Here is a 21,286-nt window from a genome sequence, read left to right on the forward strand (position 1 = left end):
TAAAGTACTGTACTATAGTCAGGGCGATTGGCGTTACTTTCAGAGCGGTAATACACCTAATGGCAAACAGTATTCATATTGTTCCATGATAATCACTACTACGGGATCAAAAATATGAAGGGTTTTATCGGTGCTGATTACTTTTGTGAGCTATGCAATTCAGTGTTTCACCACAAAAACAAACACTCCTGCCAGTATTTTTGTAAAGCCTGTCAGAGAGAGAATTGCGTAGAAAGTGGTGCCGACCAGCAGCCCAGATGTCCTGTTTGCAGAGTTTATTGCCGCTCGAGCGTGTGCTTAGATTATCACAAACAATTGGGATTAGGCGACCCGGCTTTCTGCAGACTTAAAACATTTTGTGATAAATGCAACCTTTTTGTCCTCAGAAATAGCGAAACAGAGCATAAATGTAATGGTTTGCGCTGTCCTGTATGTCGCAGACATATAAATAAATTCGATGCCCATCTTTGTTACATGCGGAAGTATGTCGCACAGGATGAGTCAGATTGTTATATCTTTTATGATTTTGAATGTATGCAGGAGACAGGCACACACGTCCCGAATTACATTTATGCTACAACGCTGTATGGCCACCCCTCCTGGGAGTTTGAGGGTGATACCTGTACACATGACTTTGTACAGTTCTTTACAAGCGGTAAATTTTCAGATCATACATTTATTGCCCACAATGGTGGAAGATACGACGCATACTTTATTGTTAAGGAACTGATTTCTGAAAAACTACAAGTACAGTTGATAACCCAAGGTGGTCGTCTCTTGTGTGTGTCGCTACCCGATTTGTCTATAAGGTTCATAGACTCTCTAAATTTTATCCCCATGAAGCTCAGTAAATTACCACAGGCCATGGGCTTTTCAGGCGGTAAGGCTACGTTCACATTGGCGTTCCGCCAATGTGCGTCGCTGTTGCGCCGGCGACGCAGCGGCGACGCAGCGGCGACGCAGCGGCGACGCGCCCCTATGTTTAACATAGGGGACGCGTGCGTCGTTTTGGTGGCGTTTTTCGCCACGTGCGTAGTTTCCGACGCTAGCGTCGGACGCAAGAAAACGCTACATGTAGCATTTTCTGTGCGTCCGATTTTCGTCGGAAAACGACGCACGCGTCGCAAAACGCGCGCGTTTTTGCGCGCGTTTGCGCGCGTTTTAGCGTGCGTCGCGCGTTGCGTCGCCGACGCACGGCGGCGCAACGCTAATGTGAACATAGCCTAAAGGACATTTTCCACACTTTTTCAATACCCGAGAAAACCAAAATTATGTAGGTCCCATACCGGATGTAAAATATTATGGGGTGGAGTACATGTCACCTGGTGAGAAGGTAGAGTTCCTGGAGTGGTATGAGACACAGGTAAATACAACTTTTGACTTCAAGGCCGAGCTAAAATCTTATTGCAAACAAGATGTTGAAATTTTGAGACACGCCTGCGAGATCTATAGAGAGCGTATTATGCAGATGACGCAGAAAAATGTTAAAAAATACTGTAAGCGTCAAAAGCAAAGGATTGTAGTGAGCAGATGTGTTGATCCTTTTCAGCTCATCACCCTGGCCTCAGTGTGTATGACAATGTACCGGTTTAAATTTCTTCCAAAAAAGACAATCGCCATTTTACCTGGTGATAATTATCACAAGGCAAAAAAGCGCTACTCGACACCCGCTATACAGTGGCTCATGTATGTAGCCCACTCCGAGAACATCGACATACAGCACGCTTTGAGAGGCGGTGAAAAACAGGTTGGAAAGTATTTTCTAGATGGTTATGCCTATGTTAGCGGCCAGCACATAGCCTTCGAATTTCAGGGGTGTTTTTACCACGGATGTCCCGTGTGCTATAATGAAAATGACACGAATAAGGTCACGAGTACGTCCTACGGCCAGTTATATTACACCTTTTTAGCTAAAAAGCGTTACTTACAGTGTTGCGGGTACACAGTAAGACTGATGTGGGAACATGAGTGGAATGAAATGGTTGAAAATGATTCTAACCTTCAAACATTTCTTCGCTAGATGGAATTCCCCGTTCCTTTAGACCCCCGTGATGCGCTTTATGGCGGGCGAACTAACGCCATTAAGCTCTATCATCATCTGGAAGAAGGGGAGACTTTACACTACTACGATTTCACCAGTCTGTACCCCTTTGTAAACAAAACTAAAACATACCCTGTAGGCCATCCAGACATCATCTATGACAATTTTGGATTCATTAAAAAATACTTTGGCATTGCTAGAGTCAAGGTCTACCCGCCGAGAGATTTATTTTTTCCAGTTCTACCGGTAAAACTCAACAAAAAATTAATGTTTCCCCTTTGCTACACATGCGCTGCAAATTCCCAGGCAGATATTTGTGCCCACAGTGATGAAGAACGGGCGCTGACAGGCACCTGGTGCACTATAGAGCTCGAGATGGCGATAGAAAAAGGGTATCGGATCGCTCACATCTATGAAATATGGCATTTTCCTAAAACCACTGATGATCTGTTTGCGCCTTACATTAAATTACATCTTAGGGATAAGCAGGAAGCCTCTGGTTATCCTAGCTGGTGCACTGATGACGCCAAGAAACGGCAGTACATTGACTCTTTTCTTGAAAAAGAAGGAGTCCAATTACGGCCTGAAAATATAGCTGTCAATCCTGCTAAGCGACAGATCTCCAAGCTTTTCTTAAATTCTTTATGGGGAAAGTTTGCTCAGAGATCTAATCTATCATGTACCAGCATTGTTAGGGATCCAGATGAGCTTTTTAAGTATTTGTTCCTGCCTTACTATGACATTTCGATGTTACATTTCCTTGATAATGACACCGCAACCATTAACTGGAAATATGCAAAAGGCCACCACACACTCAACAAAAACACAAACATTTTTATAGCGTGTTTTACAACAGCGTATGCTCGGTTAGAGCTCTATTCGCTGCTGGACCGGCTGCAGGAGAGGTGCCTTTATCACGACACAGACTCAGTTATTTTTGTACAGAGAGATGGTGAGTGGCAACCGCCTTTAGGCGATTACCTGGGGGAGCTGACCAGTGAAATACCCGATGGTACACACATCACAGAATTTGTATCCGCGGGCCCCAAAACTTACGGCTACAAACTCAACACCGGTAAAACTGTCTTAAAAGTTAAGGGGATAACACTAAATGTTGGTAACTCTCAATCTATTAATTTCAACAGTCTGAAAGATCTAGTTCTGGACTACCCGCGCAATTCTGCCGCAGAAACTCAGAAACGTTTTGTCGTACAGCAGGCGTCCATTATGAGAAATAAAAAGTACTGGGATATTGAAACAAGGCCATTACGCAAAACACAAAAGTGCGTTTATACAAAGCGGCGACTATTAGACGATTTCACAACATTACCTTTTGGGTATTAGTCAAGTATTGTGATGGATACGCGTCTGCAACACCCGTTCTCGTGCATTCTAGCAGGCCCGTCTAATTCTGGAAAGAGCTATTTTGTAAAACAGCTGCTATATAATATTGAAGCTAATTTTTCTCAGAAACCTGATAATATTGTATGGTTTTATTCGTGTTGGCAAAAACTATATGATGAAATCTCTCTCTCTTTTCCCCACGCCAGATTTGTGGAGGGTCTGCCGAATACATTCGTAGATGACGAATTATTCCCACCGGAGAAGGTGAATTTGGCGATTGTTGATGATCTCATGGAGAGTGCTAGTGAGAATTGTGAGATAGAAAAAGCCTTTACCAAGTATGTGCACCACAGAAATCTCAGCATTTTCTACCTGGTGCAAAACATATTTTGTCAGGGTAAGAAAAGCCGTACGATAAATTTAAACACAAAGTACATGGTGCTTTTTAATAACCCCCGAGATAAATTACAAATTTTAACTCTAGCTCGTCAGATGTATCCCGGAAAAACACGTTTTTTCCTAGAAGCTTTTGAGGATGCCACGCGGGAGCCTTACGGGTATTTGCTTGTAGATTTGAGAGCTAATACTCCTGAGGATCTGCGTTTAAGGACTGGGTTGTTTCCACCCGCGTTGCCCGCTGTCTATGTTCAGAAGAAAAACACTTCTAAAAAGTGAATTTTACCCGGTATCAGACATTCTACGCTGTGGGCGTTGTGATGTAAAGATGTCTGAGAGGCTCCGGCGTAACTGGGCTCTCTTAAAAACCCTAGTGAAAGCAACCCCCGCTGTCAGAAAGTCTATTTTGCGCGATGCAAGCAATGATTTAATTACAGCCATAGGCGAGATTGCTTTAAATATCTTAAAAGGCAGGATTCCGCTGAAAGAGCGCCAAAAAGGTATATTAAAGAAGTGGCGTAAAGCTATAAGAACACTGAGCGACAGATCTCAGCCCATAAAGAAAAAGAAGCGACTACTAAAACAGGCTGGCGGGTTTATCGGACCTCTTTTAGCTTTTGCAATTCCAATAATAACAAGCCTGATCGCCGGAAGATAATGGAGCATGCAGCGAAAATGTATCTAGTCCCCAAACAGGAGCTAGACAAACTAAGACCCGGTACTACAGATAACATAAGCGACAGTGTTATTCGCCGCCTTGATGGTGAAATTAGCGACATTTTACAGCGTCGTGACATTCCCGATGATGTGAAAATTAAAATGTATAGCTCTGTGCTGCAACGCTACTTGGTACATACGCGACACAGCTCAAAAGAAGTAACGGCTTTAAATCTCGTTAGCCCTCCTGATCCTGGTCAGCAGCAATTGCCAAATACCGACTCTGATAAAAATCATGAGATCGCTGAAATTGTCAGCCATATAAACCAAAGATATAAAAAGAATGCTGAATTTTTACTAAACAGGCTGCTGCAGAATAAAAATGTCACAGCATGGAATAATAAAACTGAATTTGTTTTCAAAGGATCCGTAATACCTGGGTCTAACTTACTGGATTTGGTACGTAGTACAACGCAGAGTCATGCTCTGAACAGTAGAAATTTACCGCCGGGTTGGGATTCATTTATGCAGGCTATGGCCGAGCTAAATATGCCGTCTACAGTTGTGGGTAACCCCGCTACTAGGAAGCTTTTAGATGAATTAAAAATTACCAACAGTGAGACACGCTCTGTATCTACACCGCTGAAGTTAGCGGCGGCACCCCGTACAATTCAATCTTTACATTCCCCGTCATTAGGTACCACACGTGGAACTTTGCTACCTAAAAAAAGGTCTCTACCGATGCTACAAACCATGTGGCTCACGATGTAAAGAATGTACTAGATAAATGCTGTACTCGTCTTGTAACGCTATATTAATTATTTTGTGAGAAGTGTAATTGTTCATTGTACTATTTAATGTTTTTACTTTTTATATTCTGTAAGAATTTTTATAGTATTGAAATGTCTTTGAGATGTTGTTTTATTGTGAGAAATAAATCTTTTTAAATTTTTTACAATATCGTGTCTTTGGTTTATATTCGTATAAAACACGCCGCTTCTTACTTGTGTTGTAACATTGGGTCATATTATAGCTTGTGTTGTAACATTGGTGCATATTATATATATATATATATATATATATATATATATATATATATATATATAAAATAAGTCGTCCAGTAACTTTTCTGTTTGTGTATATAAGGCAGCCACAAGGAGAAAATCTGCTACACTGTGAATAAACACAGCTTACAATTTACTGTTAATGATCCGTCGAAACACAAATAAGTTTTCTAAGGAAGCGAATACAAAAACAAATAGACAGCTACAGGACACAATAACTTTTCTGTAGGAGAAAATCTGCTACACTGTGAATAAACACAGCTTACAATTTACTGTTAATGTTCAGTAGAATTACAAATAAGTTTTCTAAGGAAGCGAATACAAAAAACAAATAGACAGCTACAGGACACAATAACTTTTCTGTTTGTGCAAATAAACATTTATTGGTAAAGCGATTACAACAGCAATTGAGCTAGGCTTTATAAACCTCTGACCCGCAAATAACCCTACCATTTAGTTAATGTTCTGTAGGACCACAAATAAACAGCTTGGTGTGTTATAAGTTCTGCACTATATGAATACACTGAATAAAACACAGCTTGCAGAATCACACAGCTTACAGAATAAAACTCGAGCTACGTATAAAAATATAAAACAAATACGTGAATAATATCAAACGGCAACAAATTAAAGTATATCAAACGATATCAAAAGGGGAAATCAGCCAGCCTCAGGGACATCTGGCTGACAGGAGGAGGGGAGGGGTTACACACTTTGATACACTTTGATAGGGGCGGGGCACCTGTCAGATTGAGTTTGACGAAACCACCCGATTATACACTACTCTCCAGAGAAGCTTGTGGTGGTGTAGCAACCCCTGCAGTGACCACTGGAGTGCGCTGTACAACCACCGAGCGGAGGTCAGCCACCTCTAGACTAAGCTGCTGTAATTGTCCAGCTAAAGCAGCAATGGGGTCCATGTTGGACCAAGAAAATTTTCTAGGTCCGTGATACTGTCACGCCGATAACGGCGATAAGGGCAGGACAGCGTACTGGGACCCGTACCTGTCCCTGCCACTATAATGGGGCCCTGGCTTTCCCTTATCTCAGGGGTACCTATGATGGTTAGGAGGCCTGAGCCACCAGCGCAACCCTGTCTCCTGTGCAGGCCCTATCAGTGGCCCCCTCTCCCCCCCAGGGAGGTGGACTGCACCAGTGTATAAATACAACAATAAACAGGGTATACAGACAAAGTAACTAAAAGTCTCAAACTCACCAAATGCTCACACAACCACAGAGGAAACACAGAGATGGGAAGAGAAGGAAAAAACTAGGAAGGAAAACAGGTTTAACATGTAACCAAAACAGCAGACACCAATCTCTGTAAATAAACCTCCAAGCTCCAACACTACGCTCCTTCAACCTCCAAGCCAGGCAGCAGAACTGATCACTTACAATAGCTGTAGTCAAGGCTGGGTCTATATAGAGGAGGAGATTACAAAATCCACTTCAGCTGAGAGACCCAGCTCACAGCAACTCAGCAACAAGGTTAACTCCTGCACTGCTGGCACAAGGCAGCCAGGTCAGAATACAGGAGAAGAGCTTCTGTTCACTGTGTGTGGACGAGGCCCAGAGCGCTGCGGTTCTCTGGAACCTCTCTGTCGCGGTAGCCCTGTGACAGTTACCTTACCTTGCCGCAAAGGATGGCACCCTGATTTTAACTATATGGTGCCTCTGCTCAGTAATGGTATTGCTGAATAACCTATTACACACATAAGCTATAATCAGAATGTAGCAGGACAGTGAAGCAATATTCATGAATGACATACAATGGGGAGAATAAGTATTTGATACAGTGTCAATATTTCAAGTTTTTCCACTTACAAAGAATGCAGAGGTCTGTAATTTTTATAGTAGGAACACTTCAACTGTGACAGAATCTAAAAATAAAAGCCAGAAAATCACATTGTATGATTGTTAAATAACTAAATTGCATTTTATTGAATGAAATAAGTATTTGATCACCTATCAACCAGAAAGAATTCTGTTAATCACAGACCTGTTAGTTTTTGTTTAAGAAGCCCTCCTACTTGTCAATTATTGCCTGTATTAATTGCACCTGTTTGAACTAATTACCTGTGTAACAGAAAACCTGTCTACACAGACAATCACACTCCAACCTCTCCACCATGGCCAACACCACACAGCTGTCTAAGGACACCAAGGACAAAATTGTAGACCTGCACAGGCTGGGATGGGCTACAAGACAATAGGCAAGCAGCTTGGCGATAATGCAACAACTGTTGGCACTATTATTAGAAAATGGAAGAAACACAAGATGACTGTCAATCTTCCTCAGTCTGGGGCTCCATGCAAGATATTCCCTTGTGGGATAAGGATGATTCTGAGAAAGGTCAGGAGTCTGCCCAGAACTACATGAGAGGACCTGATCCAATGGCCTGATGAGAGCTGGGACCATAGTCTCAAACATTACAGTAAGTAACACACTATGCTGTCATGAATTAAAATTCTGCAGGGCATGCAAGGTCACCTTGCTCATGCCAGCACATGTCCAGACCTGTTTGAAGTTCACCAATGAACATCTGATTGATCCAGAGGAGGCATGGGAGAAGGTCATGTGGCCAGATGAGACCATAATAGAACTTTTTGGTATCAAACCCACTCGCCGTGTACAACGCAAGAACACCATCCCAACCATAAAGCATGGTGGGGGAAACATACTTTTGGGGTGCTTTTCTGCAAAAGGGGACAGGACAGCTGCACTGTATTGAAGGGAGGATGGATGTGGTCATGTATTGCAAGATTTTGGTCAACAACCTCCTTCCCTCAGTAAGAGCATTGAAGATGGGTCGTTGTGGGTCTTCCAGCATAACAATGACCTGAAACACACAGCCAGAACAACTAAGGAGTGGCTACGTAAGAAGCATTTGAAGGTCCTTGAGTGGCCTAGCTAGTCTCCAGACCTGAACCCAATAGATATTCTTTGGAGGGAGCCGAAACTCAGTGTTGCCCAGCGACAACCCCGAAACTTGAAAGATCAGGAGCAGATCTGTATGAAGGAGTGGGCCAAAAACTCTGCTGCAATGTGCCCAAAATTGGTCAAGAACAACAGGAAACACCTGACTTCTGTAATTGCAGACAAAGTATACTGTACTAAATATTAAGTTCTATTTTTCTATTGTATCAAATACTTATTTCATGCAGTAAAATGCTAATTAATTATGTAAAAATCATACAATGTGATTTTCTGAATTTTTCTTTAAGATTCTGTCACTCACAGTTGAAGTGTACCTACGATGGAAATTACAGACCTCTCCATTCTTTGTAGGTGGGAAAATTTACAAAATCGTCAATGTATCAAATACTTATTTTCCCCACTGTATATGTGTATATAAAAAAAAATATAGAAACATGTATGTCTACCAATAGTATAATATATCAAAATGAGGTATCCAGACAAATGCATAGATGAAACAATAAATTTAGCCACTAATCAAAGTATGCAGAAAGCAGTATCAATCAATAAGAAACAATACATAAGATTCAGTATACATATAAATATGTATTGTTCATCACATATTCTTTAAGCTCTGAAATAATGTCTCAAAAATGCATCAGACTTTTCAGATATGCAATTGTACACAGTCTTTTATGCTTAGACATGTAATCAAACATTATTAGAAAAAATTATTAACGTGATACTTAGAACCGATTGCAGTATATGGGTACTTGTCCCAATGCGTTTCCCCCGAAATTCATCAGTGGTTCAGTTGAGAGGTATCAGTGGTTTTCCATTTGGCCACAAAGATGTGCATCACCATAGAAATGTGCACCAATTTTGATTGATTCCCATATCAATGGCTATGCTTGTGCATGCTCCTGACTATGGGATATGCAGATTGACAAGTATCATGAATTTTGTCTTTTGATTATGCGAAAAAGCATACAAAACTGTGTATACAATTGCATATCTGAAAAGTCTAGTGCGTATTTGGGACATTATTTCAGATTGTGCGACGAGCACTACATGTTTATATGTATACTGAATCTTGTGTATTGTTTCATATTGATGGATACTGCTTCCTGCATACTTTGAATAGTGGATAAATTTACTGTTCCATCTATTCATTTGTCTGGATACCTCAATTTGATATATTATACTATTGATAGACATACATATGTTTCTATATTTTTTTATATACATTACCGTTCAAAAGTTTAGTGTCACTTAGAAATTTCCTTATATTTGAAAGGAAAGCACAGTTTTTTTCCAATGAAGTTAACATTAAATGATTCAGAAATACACTCTATACATTGTTAATGTGGTAAATGACTATCCTAGCTGCAAACCTCTGGTTTGTAATGCAATATCTTCATAGGTGTATAGAGGCCCATTTCCAAAAACCATCACTCTAGTGTTCTTATGGTACTTTGTGTTTGCTAACTGTGTAAGAAGGCTAATGGATGGTTAAAATACCTTTGAAAACCCTTCTGAAAGTATGTTAGCACAGCTGAAAACAGTTTGGCTGATTAGAGTACCTATAAACCTGACCTTCCTTTGAGCTAGATGAGAATCTGGAGCATTACATTTGTTGGTTTCATTAAACTCTGAAAATGGCCAGAAAAAAAGAACTTTCATATGAAACTCGACAGTCTATTCTTGTTCTTAGAAATGAAGGCTATTCCATGTGAGAAATTGCCAAGAAACTGAAGATTTCCTACAATGGTGTGTACTACTCCCTTCAGAGGAGAGCACAAACAGGCTCTAACCAGAGTAGAAAGAGAAGTGGGAGGACCCGCTGCACAACTGAGCAACAAGACAAGTACATTAGAGTCTGTAGTTTGAGAAATCGACGCCTCACAGGTCTTCAACTTTCAGCTTCACTAAATAGTACGAGGAAAAACGCCAGTGTCAACGTGTACAGTGAAGAGGCGACTCCGGGATGCTGGCCTTCAGGGCAGAGTAGTGTTGTGAATTCAGCTTTTGGGCTCCCTCCGGTAGTTGTAGAAGGTAATGCAGTTGTGCCTGGACTGCAGGATTGGACAGGTGTATCTACTAATTGCAAAACTGACTGGGGTATATAGCTTTGCAGGACTCTTTAGTCCCTGCCAGTTGTCCATCGTTTTTGGAGGATTCACATCCCTTCTGGTCTCTCCTGTTCGCTGTGCTTTTCTTCTTCTCCTGGCTTTGTTTTTGCTGTCCACCTGCTGTGGACCTTATAGTTCTGTGCATTTTCATGTTTTTTCTTGTCCAGCTTTGTCTGTGAAGTATTTTTTGCAGCCTTGCTGTGTCTCTGGAGATGCAGATATACCCTCCATGTCTTTAGTCAGATGTGGTGTTTTGTATTTTCTGTGGTGGATATTTTCTAGTGTTTTAATATGGACCGCATAGAACTCTGTTCTATTCTTTCTATTTAGCTAGTATGGCCTCCTATGCTAAATCCTGATTTCATGTCTGCGTATGTTTTTTCCCTCTCCTCTCACAGTCAATATATGTGGGGGGGTGTCTGTCCTTTGGGGATTTTCTCTGAGGCAAGATAGGTTTCCTGTTTCTGTCTTTAGGGGTAGTTAGTTTCTTAGGCTGTGTCGAGGGGTCTAGGGAGTGTTAGGTACCCCCCACGGCTACTTCTAGTTGCGCTGCTAGGTTCAGGATTTGCAGTCAGTACAGGGGCCACCTTCTCCAGAGTACATCTCATGCTGCTCCAAGGCCACCAGATCATAACAGTACAACTGGCCAACAATGAGTTAATTGCATCTCAGAAGAAGGGAGGGAAGGTTTTGAGCCATTTTTTTTTTCCTTAGCCTGTTCCTCCCTCTTAATCTCTGGGTGGCTGTGGAACCTAGTAATAACATGAGTGTTCAGGAGTTAGTTTCTCGTGTGGATCAGCTTTCTGCTAGGGTACATGGTATTTCAGATTATATTGTTCAGACTCCTGCCTTAGAACCTAAGATTCCCACTCCTGATTTATTCTTTGGTGGCAGATCCAAATTTTTGAGTTTCAAAAATAGCTGTAAACTGTTTTTTGCATTGAGACCCCGGTCTTCTGGTGATCCCATTCAGCAGGTTAAAATTATCATATCCCTGCTGCGTGGTGACCCACAGGATTGGGCATTTTCCCTGGAAACTTGCAATCCTGCTTTGCTTAATGTTGATTCTTTCTTTCAAGCATTGGGGTTATTGTATGATGAGCCTAATTCTGTGGATCAAGCTGAGAAGATCTTGTTGGCCCTGTGTCAGGGTCAAGAAGCGGCAGAATCGTATTGCCAGAAATTTAGAAAATGGTCTGTACTGACTAAATGGAATGAGGATGCCTTGGCAGCAATTTTCAGAAAGGGTCTTTCTGAATCCGTTAAAGATGTTATGGTGGGGTTCCCCACGCCTGCTGGTCTGAGTGATTCTATGTCTCTGGCCATTCAGATTGATCGGCGCTTGCGCGAGTGCAGAGTTGTGCACACTGTGGCGTTATCCGCCGAGCGGAGTCCGGAGCCTATGCAGTGTGATAGGATTTTGTCTAGAGCTAAACGTCTAAGATTCAGGCGCCAGAATAGGTTGTGTTTTTACTGCGGCGATTCTTCTCATATTATTTCTGTTTGCCCTAAGCGTACAAAGAGAATCGCTAGTTCTGTTACTATCAGTACTGCGCAACCTAAATTTCTGCTATCTGTGACCTTGATCTGCTCATTATCATCATTTTCTGTCATGGCATTTGTGGATTCAGGCGCCGCTCTGAACTTAATGGACTTAAAATTTGCCAGACGTTGTGGTTTCCCCTTGCAGCCTTTGCAGAACCCTATTCCTTTAAGGGGCATTGATGCTACACCGTTGGCTAAAAATAAACCTCAGTTTTGGACACAGCTGACCATGCGCATGGCGCCAGCCCATCAGGAAGATTGTCGTTTTCTGGTGTTGCATAATTTGCATGATGATATTGTGCTGGGTTTCCCATGGTTACAGGAACATAATCCAGTGTTAGATTGGAGATTTATGTCTGTGACTAGTTGGGGTTGTCAGGAGGTTCATGGTCACGTTCCTTTGATGTCAATTTCCTCTTCCCCCTCTTCTGAAATTCCTGAGTTTTTGTCAGATTTCCAGGATGTATTCGATGAGCCCAAGTCCAGTTCCCTTCCACCGCATAGGGACTTTGATTGTGCTGTTGACTTGATTCCAGGTTGTAAGTTCCCTAAGGGTCGACTTTTCAACCTGTTTGTGCCAGAACATGCCGCCATGCGGAGCTATATTAAGGAGTCTTTGGAGAAGGGGCATATTTGGCCATCTTCTTCACCATTGGGAGCAGGTTTTTTTTTTTGTTGCCAAGAAGGATGGCTCCTTGAGACCCTGTATTGATTATCGCCTCTTGAATAAGATCACGGTCAAATTTCAATACCCTTTGCCTTTGCCCTACTGATTTGTTTGCTAGGATTAAGGGGGCTAGCTGGTTTACCAAGATAGACCTTCGAGGGGCATATAATCTTATTCGTATTAAGCAGGGTGACGAATGCAAAACTGCATTTAATACGCCGGAAGGCCATTTTGAATACCTTGTGATGCCATTCGGACTCTCTAATGCCCCATCTGTGTCCCAATCCTTCATGCATGATATCTTTCGGAGTTATCTTGATAAATTCATGGTTGTATATTTGGATGATATTTTGATTTTTTACGATGATTGGGAGTCTCATGTGAAACAGGTCAGGATGGTATTTCAGATCCTCCGTAGTAATGCTTTATTTGTGAAGGGGTCGAAGTGCCTCTTTGGAGTGCAGAAGGTTTCTTTTTTGGGCTTCATTTTTTCTCCCTCATCTATAGAAATGGATCCGGTTAAGGTTCAGGCCATTCATGATTGGATTCAGCCCACATCTGTGAAGAGCCATCAGAAATTCTTGGGCTTTGCTAATTTTTATCGTCGTTTCATTGCCAACTTCTCCAGTGTGGTTAAACCTCTGACCGATTTGACAAAGAAAGGCGCTGATGTGACGAATTGGTCCTCCGCGGCTGTTTCTGCCTTTCAGGAGCTTAAACACCGATTTACTTCTGACCCTGTGTTGCGTCAGCCAGATGTTTCTCTTCCATTTCAGGTTGAGGTTGACGCGTCTGAGATTGGGGCAGGGGCCGTTTTGTTTCAGAGGAATTCTGATGGGTCCTTGATGAAACCGTGTGCCTTCTTTTCTCGGACGTTTTCGCCTGCGGAACGCAATTATGATGTCGGCAATCGGGAGTTGTTGGCTATGAAGTGGGCATTTGAGGAGTGGCGACATTGGCTTGAGGGGGCCAAGCACCGTATTGTGGTCCTGACCGATCATAAGAATCTGATTTACCTCGAGTCTGCCAAACGGCTGAATCCTAGACAGGCTCGATGGTCCCTGTTTTTCTCCCGTTTTGATTTTGTGGTCTCGTACATTCCTGGTACTAAGAATATTAAGGCGGATGCCCTCTCTAGGAGTTTTTTTCCTGATTCCCCTGGGGTTCTTGAGCCGGTCGGCATTCTGAAGGAAGGGGGGTGGTCCTTTCTGCCATCTCCCCTGATTTACGATGGATTCTTCAGGAATTTCAGGCTGATAAACCTGACCGCTGTCCAGTGGGGAAACTGTTTGTTCCTGATAGATGGACTAGTAAAGTGATTTCTGAGGTTCATTGTTCTGTGTTGGCTGGCCATCCTGGGATTTTTGGTACCAGAGATTTGGTTGGTAGGTCCTTTTGGTGGCCTTCTTTGTCGCAGGATATGCGTACTTTTGTGCAGTCCTGTGGGATTTGTGCGCGGGCTAAGCCTTGCTGTTCCCGTGCTAGCGGGTTGCTTTTGCCATTACCGGTCCCCGAGAGGCCCTGGACACATATTTCTATGGATTTTATTTCCGATCTTCCTGTTTCCCAAAGGATGTCGGTTATCTGGGTTGTCTGTGACCGATTTTCTAAGATAGTTCATTTGGTGCCTTTGCCTAAATTACCTTCTTCTTCTGATTTGGTTCCGTTGTTTTTTCAGCATGTGGTTTGTTTGCATGGTATTCCGGAGAATAGTGTCCGACAGAGGTTCCCAGTTTATTTCTAGGTTTTGGCGGGCCTTTTGTGCCAAGCTGGGCACTGATTTGTCTTTTTCTTCTGCATTTCATCCTCAGACAAATGGCCAGACTGAGCGAACTAATCAGACCTTGGAGACCTATTTTAGATGCTTTGTGTCTGCTGATCCGTATGATTCCGTGGCTTTTTTGCCATTGGCCGAGTTTGCCCTTAATAATCGGGCTAGTTCGGCTACTTTGGTTTCGCCTTTTTTTTGTAATTTTGGTTTTCATCCTCGTTTTTCTTCTGGGCAGGTTGAGCCTTCTGATCTTCCTGGTGTGGATTCTGTGGTCGACAGGTTGCAGCAGATTTGGGCTCATGTGGTGGACAATTTGGTGCTGTCTCAGGACATGGCTCAACGTTTTGCTAACCGTCGTCGGTGTGTTGGTTCCCGGCTTCGGGTTGGGGATCTGGTTTGGTTATCTTCCCGTCATGTTCCTATGAAGGTTTCTTCCCCTAAGTTTAAGCCTCGATTTATTGGTCCTTATAGGATTTCTGAGATTATTAATCCGGTGTCCTTTCGCCTTCCGGCCTCTTTTGCTATTCATAATGTCTTCCATAGATCTTTGTTGCGGAAATATGTGGAGCCCGTTGTTCCCTCTGTTGATCCTCCGGCCCCTGTGTTGGTCGATGGGGAGTTGGAATATGTTGTTGAGAAGATTTTGGATTCTCGTTTTTCGAGGCGGAAGCTGCAGTACCTTGTCAAATGGAAGGGTTATGGCCAGGAGGATAATTCTTGGGTTTCTGCCTCTGATGTCCATGCCGCTGATTTGGTTCGTACCTTTCATCGGACTCATCCTGATCAGCCTGGGGGCTCTGGTGAGGGTTCGGTGACCCCTCCTCAAGGGGGGGTACTGTTGTGAATTCAGCTTTTGGGCTCCCTCCGGTAGTTGTAGAGGGTAATGCAGTTGTGCCTGGACTGCAGGATTGGACAGGTGTATCTACTAATTGCAAAACTGACTGGGGTATATAGCTTTGCAGGACTCTTTAGTCCCTGCCAGTTGTCCATTGTTTTTGGAGGATTCACATTCCTTCTGGTCTCTCCTGTTCGCTGTGCTGTTCTTCAAAGATAAGTCCTGGCTTTGTTTTTGCTGTCCACCTGCTGTGGACCTTATAGTTCTGTGCATTTTCATGTTTTTTCTTGTCCAGCTTTGTCTGTGAAGTATTTTTTGCAGCCTTGCTGTGTCTCTGGAGATGCAGATATACCCTCCATGCCTTTAGTCAGATGTGGTGTTTTGTATTTTCTGTGGAGGATATTTTCTAGTGTTTTAATACTGACCGCATAGTACTCTGTTCTATTCTTTCTATTTAGCTAGTATGGCCTCCTATGCTAAATCCTGATTTCATGTCTGCGTATGTTTTTTCCCTCTCCTCTCACAGTCAATATATGTGGGGGGCTGTCTGTCCTTTGGGGATTTTCTCTGCGGCAAGATAGGTTTCCTGTTTCTGTCTTTAGGGGGTAGTTAGTTTCTTAGGCTGTGTCGAGGGGTCTAGGGAGTGTTAGGTACCCCCCCACGGCTACTTCTAGTTGCACTGCTAGGTTCAGGGTTTGCGGTCAGTACAGGGGCCACCTTCTCCAGAGTACGTCTCATGCTGCTCCAAGGCCACCAGATCATAACAGAGTGGCAAAGAAAAAGCCATATCTGAGACTGGCTAATAACAGGAAAAAATTAATATGGGCAAAAGAACACAGACATTGGACAGATGAAGATTGGAAAAAAGTGTTATGGACAGACAAATCCAAGTTTGAGGTGTTTGGATCACACAAAAGAACTTTGCCGAAATGCAGAACAACTGAAAAGATGCTGGAAGAGTGCCTAACGCCATTTGTCAAGCATGGTGGAGGTGATGTGATGGTCTGGCGTTGCTTTGGTGCTGGTAAAGTGGGAGATGTGTACAAGGTAAAAGGGATTTTGAATAAGGAATGCTATCACTCCATTTTGCAATTCCATGCCATACCCTTTGGACAGCACTTGATTGGAGCCAATTTCATCCGACAACAGGACAATGACCCAAAGCCCACCTCTAAATTATGCAAGAAATATTTAGGGAAGAAGCAGGCAGCTGGTATTCTATCTGTAATGGAGTGGCCAGCGCAGTCACCAGATGTCAACCCCATTGAGCTGTTGTGGGAGCAGCTTGACCATATAGTACGCAAAAAGTGCCCATCAAGCCAAGCCAACTTGTGGGAGGGGCCTCTGGAAGCATGGGGTGAAATTTCTCCAGATTGCTTCAGCAAATTAACTGCTAGAATGCCAAAGGTCTGCAATGCTGTAATTGCTGTAAAGGGAGCATTCTTTGACGAAAACAAAGTTTGAAGGAGAAAATTATTATTTCAAATAAAAATCCCTTTTATGAACCTTGTCAATGCCTGGACTAGATTTTCAATTCATTTGGCAACTTATTTGATTAATAAAAATATGAGTTTTCATGGAAAACACAAAATTGTCTGGGTGACCCTAAACTTTTGAACGGTAGTGTACACATATATGCTATTCATGAATATTGTTTCACGATCTGTACTACATTCTGCTGATTATAGCCTAGATGTGTAATACGGTATTCAAGGATACCAACATTGAGCGGAGGAGCCATATTGCTAACATTGATGTGCCAACCTCCGTGGCAAGGTAAGGTAACTAGTAGGGAGTACTAGGGAATTAATAGCAATCGATAAATCCTATCATAATATATTTGTACTTTTCGTCAACCCTGGATACTCTACTTTTCACACCTTAATAATATCATTTTTAACCCCTTTCTGCCATTAGACGTACTATTGCGTCCATGTGGGGTGGGCTTTACTTCCCAAGGACGCAATAGTACGTCATATGCGATCGGCAGCGCTCACGGGGGGAGCGCCGCCGATCGCGGCCGGGTGTCAGCTGTTTATCGCAGCTGACATCCGGCACTATGTGCCAGGAGCGGTCACGGACCGCCCCCGGCACATTAACCCCCGGCACACCGCGATCAAAGATGATCGCGATGTGCCGGCGGTACAGGGAAGCACCGCGCAGGGAGGGGGCTCCCTGCGGGCTTCCCTGAGCCCCCCGCAGCAACGCGATGTGATCGCGTTGCTGCGAGGGTCTCACCTCCCTCCCTGCTCCCTCCAGCCCCGGATCCAAGATGGCCGCGGATCCGGGTCCTGCAGGGAGGGAGGTGGCTTCACAGAGCCTGCTCAGAGCAGGCACTGTGAAGCAGCCTGCACTCCTATCAGATCAGTGATCTGACAGAGTGCTGTGCAAACTGTCAGATCACTGATCTGTGATGTCCCCCCCTGGGACAAAGTAAAAAAGTAAAAAAAAAAAATTTCAAATGTGTAAAAAAAATAAAAAAAAATATTCCAAAATAATGAAAAAAAAAAAAAATATATTATTTCCATAAATACATTTCTTTATCTAAATAATAAAAAAAAAAACAATAAAAGTACACATATTTAGTATCGCCGCGTCCGTAACGGCCCGACCTATAAAACTGGCCCACTAGTTAACCCCTTCAGTAAACACCGTAAGAAAAAAAAAAAAAAAACGAGGCAAAAAACAACGCTTTATTATCATACCGCCGAACAAAAAGTGGAATAACACGCGATCAAAAAGACAGATATAACTAGCCATGGTACCGCTGAAAGCGTCATCTTGTCCCGCAAAAAACGAGCCGCCATACAGCATCATCAGCAAAAAAATAAAAAAGTTATAGTCCTGAGAATAAAGTGATGCAAAAATAATTATTTTTTCTATAAAATAGTTTTTATCGTATAAAAGCGCCAAAACATAAAAAAAATGATATAAATGAGGTATCGCTGTAATCGTACTGACCCGAAGAATAAAACTGCTTCATCAATTTTACCAAACGCGGAACGGTATAAACGCCTCCCCCAAAAGAAATTCATGAATAGCTGGTTTTTGGTCATTCTGCCTCACAAAAATCGGAATAAAAAGCGATCAAAAAATGTCACGTGCCCGAAAATGTTACCAATAAAAACATCAACTCGTCCCGCAAAAAACAAGATCTCACATGACTCTGTGGACCAAAATATAGAAAAATTATAGCTCTCAAAATGTGGTAACGCAAAAAATATTTTTTGCAATAAAAAGCGTCTTTCAGTGTGTGACGGCTGCCAATCATAAAAATCCGCTAAAAAACCCGCTATAAAAGTAAATCAAACCCCCCTTCATCACCCCCTTAATTAGGGAAAAATTTAAAAAATGTATTTATTTCCATTTTCCCATTAGGGCTAGGGTTAGAGTTAGGGCTAGGGTTAGGGCTAGGGCTAGGGCTAGGGTTAGGGCTAGGGTTAGGGCTAGGGTTAGGGTTAGGTTTAGGGCTAGGGCTAGGGTTAGGGCTAGGGTTAGGGTTAGGGTTAGGGTTAGGGCTAGGGTTAGGGTTAGGGTTAGGGCTAGGGTTAGGGCTAGGGTTAGGGCTAGGGTTAGGGTTAGGGCTAGGGTTAGGGCTAGGGCTACAGTTTGGGTTGGGGCTAAAGTTACAGTTAGGGTTTAGATTACATTTACGGTTGGGAATAGGGTTGGGATTAGGGTTAGGGGTGTGTCAGGGTTAGAGGTGTGGTTAGGGTTACTGTTGGGATTAGGGTTAGGGATGTGTTTGGATTAGGGTTTCAGTTATAATTGGGGGGTTTCCACTGTTTAGGCACATCAGGGGCTCTCCAAACGCGACATGGCGTCCGATCTCAATTCCAGCCAATTCTGCGTTGAAAAAGTAAAACAGTGCTTCTTCCCTTCCGAGCTCTTCCGTGTGCCCAAACAGGGGTTTACCCCAACATATGGGGTATCAGCGTACTCAGGACAAATAGGACAACAACTTTTGGGGTCCAATTTCTCCTGTTACCCTTGGGAAAATACAAAACTCGGGGGTAAAACATATTTTTTGTGGGAAAAAAAAAGATTTTTTATTTTCACGGCTCTGCGTTATAAACTGTAGTGAAACACTTGGGGGTTCAAAGTTCTCACAACACATCTAGATTAGTTCCCTGGGGGGTCTAGTTTCCAATATGGGGTCACTTGTGGGGGGTTTCTACTGTTTAGGTACATTAGGGGTTCTGCAAATGCAATGTGACGTCTGCAGACCATTCCATCTAAGTCTGCATTCCAAATGGCGCTCCTTCCCTTCCGAGCTCTGCCATGCGCTCAAACGGTGGTTTCCCCCAACATACGGGGTATCAGCGTACTCAGGACAAATTGGACAACAACTTTTGGGGTCGAATTTCTCCTCTTACCCTCGGGAAAATACAAAACTGGGGGCTAAAAAATAATTTTGGGGGGAAAGATTTTTTTTTTTAATTTTCACGGCTCTGCGTTACAAACTGTAGTGAAACACTTGGGGGTTCAAAGCTATCACAACACATCTAGATGAGTTCCTTAGGGGGTCTAGTTTCCAAAATGGTGTCACTTGTGGGAGGTTTCTACTGTTTAGGTACATTAGGGGCTCTGCAAATGCAATGTGACACCTGCAGACCATTCCATCTAAGTCCTCATTCCAAATGGAGCTCCTTCCCTTCCGAGCCCTCCCATGCGCCCAAACAGTGGTTCCCACCCACATATGGGGTATCAGCGCACTCAGGACAAATTGGACAACAAATTGTGGCGTCGAATTTCTCCTGTTACCCTCGGGAAAATACAAAACTGGGGGCTAAAAAATAATTTTTGTGGGAAAAAATTTTTGTTTTATTTTTACGGCTCTCCATTATAAACTTCTGTGAAGCCCTTGGTGGGTCAAAGCGCTCAGCACACATCTAGATAAGTTCCTAAGGGGGTCTACTTTCCAAAATGGTGTCACTTGTGGGGGGTTTCTACTGTTTAGGTACATTAGGGGCTCTGCAAACGCAATGTGACACCTGCAGACCATTCCATCTAAGTCTGCATTCAAATGGCACTCCTTCCCTTCTGAGCCCTCCCATGTGCCCAAACAGTGGTTCCCCCCACATATGGTGTATCATCGCACTCAGGACAAATTGGGCAACAAATTTTGGGGTCCAATTTCTCCTGTTACCCTCAGGAAAATACAAAACTGGGGGCTAAAAAAATAATTTTTGTGGGAAAAAAATTTTGTTTTATTTTTACGGCTCTGCATTATAAACTTCTGTGAAGCACTTGGTGGGTCAAAGTGCTCACCACACCTCTAGATAAGTTCCTTAGGGGGTCTACTTTCCAAAATGGTGTCATTTGTGGGGGGTTTCAATGTTTAGGCACATCAGTGGCTCTTCAAACGCAACATGGCGTCCCATCTCAATTCCTGTCAATTTTGCTTTGAAAAGTCAAACGGCGCTCCTTCCCTTCCGAGCTCTCCCATCCACCCAAACAGTGGTTTACCCCCACATATGGGGTATCAGCGTACTCAGGACAAATTGTACAACAACTTTTGGGGTCCAATTTCTTCTCTTACCCTTGGGAAAATAAAAAATTGGGGGCAAAAAGATAATTTTTGTGAAAAAATATGATTTTTTATTTTTACGGTTCTACATTATAAACTTCTGTGAAGCACTTGTTGGGTCAAAGTGCTCAGCACACATCTAGATAAGTTCCTAAGGGGGTCTACTTTCCAAAATGGTGTCACTTGTGGGGGGTTTCAATGTTTAGCCACATCAGGGGCTCGCCAAACGAAACATGGCGTCCCATCTCAATTCCAGTCAATTTTGCATTGAAAGTCAAATGGCACTCCTTCGCTTCCGAGCTCTGCCATGCGCCCAAACAGTGGTTTACCCCCACATGTGGGGTATTGGCATACTCAGGACAAATTGTACAACAATGTTTGGGGTCC

Source organism: Ranitomeya imitator, chromosome 5 (assembly GCF_032444005.1).
Source record: "Ranitomeya imitator isolate aRanImi1 chromosome 5, aRanImi1.pri, whole genome shotgun sequence".
NCBI lineage: Eukaryota > Metazoa > Chordata > Amphibia > Anura > Dendrobatidae > Ranitomeya > Ranitomeya imitator.